Below are 2,578 nucleotides of genomic sequence, written 5' to 3'. Positions count from 1 at the left end.
ATGTTGGCATTTAGAGGTAAACAAAATGGCTAAGCAGGGGTGACGAGGAACTTCGAGTATGCTTACCTTATATATTCTAAGGTTAAGAATTTTGGGCAGTTATAAAAGGTTTTTTTTTACAGGGGGAAGGATACCTGGGAAATTTAAATATAGACTAAGTATTAGGTGACATTAGGAGATTATTATAAATTTTGTCAGGTGTGAAAATGTCACTGTGATCATGTAGAAATAGATGTTTACTTTTCAGGGGTGCACACTAAAATATACAGAAGTGAGATATTGTAACATCTGAGGGAAGCGAAGAGGAGGTGGTGAAGATACTTCTGAGTGGTGCCCAATACGTTCGGCTCTAATGAGTTCAAGCTGAACCACCCACTGAGGATTATGTCTCCTTGGTGAAAATCAGCCCCAACACCTCCTAGTTCCTGCTAGTCTCCTCCTGAGATGTGGCGGTGCATCTCTACCATGGGCTGGCCATTCAGCTCAAGTACCAGCACCCAGCACTCTCTTGGATGTGCGTTCAATGGTCCAACACATGCCTGGAGTGGGGGATCAAACCCTCGACTGAAAACACATGATTCCAACACTGATCAGGGAGATCTGGCTGGAACCCATGATGCCCCTACGAGATGTGTTGAATACTGTCCAGAAGTGAATGTGGTAGTTACTGGGCCTTGGGATCAGACAGTTAAATTGCAGCATCCCAGAACTCCTTGTAATGCTGGGACCTTCTGTCTGTGAGTAACACCCTCTCTGTCTGGAGATCAGCTGATTGTGGACAAGGTGGGCAGTAAAGTGTTAGTGTGGGAATTACAGAACATGGGTTACATGCAGCAGTGCCGGATGTCCAACTTGAAGTACCAGGCTCGCTGCCTTTGAACATTTTCAAACAAGCAGTTATGTATTAAGCTCAGTTGAAGGCCAAGTGGCAGTTGAGTACTTGCTCCCAAGCCCTGAGGTACAGAAGAAGCATGTCTTCAAGTGTCAAAGAAAATAATATTGAGCAGATTTATCCTACCAATGCCATTTCTTTTAACAACATCTATGGTACATTTGCTATGGGTGGTTCTGATGGATTTGTAAATATTTGGGGTCCAGTTAACCAGAAGCGATGGTGCTGGTTCTGTAGATACCCCACCAGCATCACATCACTTGTCTTCAGTAATGATGGGACTACACTTGCAATAACATCATTATATATGTATAAAACGGATGACATGGGACACCCTGAAGATGGCATCTTCTCATTTGCCAAGTGACAGATGCAGAAAAAAAAAAACAAAGTCCACCTAATCATCTCCTGCAAGTAGTTTCTCTATGGAAAGCTTTTCTGCTTCCTACAAATCATAGGATTTGTCGGAAGCAGAATCATTACCCCCTGGATGTGTCAGAGCCATTGTTGTTACATTTACTATGGATTTCTCTGTTTTCTTTCTTACAAAAACCTCGTCTGTGTGCCTTTTCATACTGACTTTGTGTAGAATGAGGGTTCTTTGTGTCTTTTGTATTTGCTATTTACTCTAAAATAATTTGACAGAAGAAAACTAAAAGAAGCAAATATGGCAAAATTTTAAAATCTAGGAGATGGATACATAAAGGAGTGTTCATGATACCATTTTCTCAACTCTTCTATATATCTGAAAGTTTCAATAATAATTTTTAAAATGTTTTGTAGCTGAAAAAAATGTTTTGGCAACTGAGATTTTGCAACATGTGTATTAGCAAAATTTTTATTACCTTTTCTGTTTTTTTTTCTAAATTTTCTAAAGCCTTATAATACTTTAAAATATAAATCAGACTCAAATATTTGATTAATTGCTTGCTTTGAAAGAAATTGAATATAAAGGGATATAACAGTTCATCTAAAAACTGTTTTTCATCTTTTTCTTTATTCTATCTTTTTTTCCTCCTTCTTTGCAATGTGATACAATTTCTATAAAAGGTTTCTAAACGAGATAACATAAATAAGAAGTAAACAGTAAAGTCAGGGTCACGAAGAAGTAAAGTAGAGCCAGTAATGAGACTAGTGCTCGAAAAAGAGAGTCTTAACATCCTAAACGTTTACCAGCAAAGGGTCACAGGTTTGGTTCTTAGCTTTCTAGCTATAAATTTAAAAACAGGAATATGAACAGTTATATCATTCAGAGTGTTCATAAAATAAAGGCACATTATTCACCCAGGAGAAGCACAAAAATTTCTTATTTGAAGTTTATCCTAAATAGGATCTGTGTGATATAATGTACAAAGCCCTAAACAATATGCTTAGGGTAACTACAGCAAGGAGTTTTTTGGGGGTGTATCTTAATGTAGGCAGTTGTCATTATGACAAAAAAATAATCACTGAAAATAAACCTATCGGGGCAAATACCATGGTATCATCCAGGTAAGCAGCAACTCAGAGGTCTTGAGAGATTTTTGGAGTAGCTTGAACAAACCTTCTTAACCAGTTTCAAGAACCCAAAGGGAATTGCTAGATAAACATTAAAAGAGTTTTAGGGAGCCTGTAAGTTGTGTATGTTAGTGGGCATGAATGGGCATGAACACATTTTTCTGAGGACAGGTTTTTTAGCTTTTATCA

General features: G+C 37.9%; 1 pseudogene across 1 annotated transcript; it reads left to right on the top strand.

The window, feature by feature from the left end:
• On the top strand, positions 1-1,471 carry LOC309811163 (mitotic checkpoint protein BUB3-like; annotated as a pseudogene). Its single transcript has 2 exons — positions 1-16; positions 329-1,471. The product of its transcript is annotated as a mitotic checkpoint protein BUB3-like (transcript).
• The last annotated feature ends 1,107 nt before the right edge of the window (positions 1,472-2,578 follow it).

This window comes from Mesoplodon mirus, assembly GCF_964341445.2.
Source record: "Mesoplodon mirus genome assembly, chromosome: 10".
Taxonomy (NCBI): domain Eukaryota; kingdom Metazoa; phylum Chordata; class Mammalia; order Artiodactyla; family Ziphiidae; genus Mesoplodon; species Mesoplodon mirus.
The sequence above is the reverse complement of the archived record's forward strand: the minus strand, read 5'-3'. Positions and strand labels throughout refer to the sequence as shown.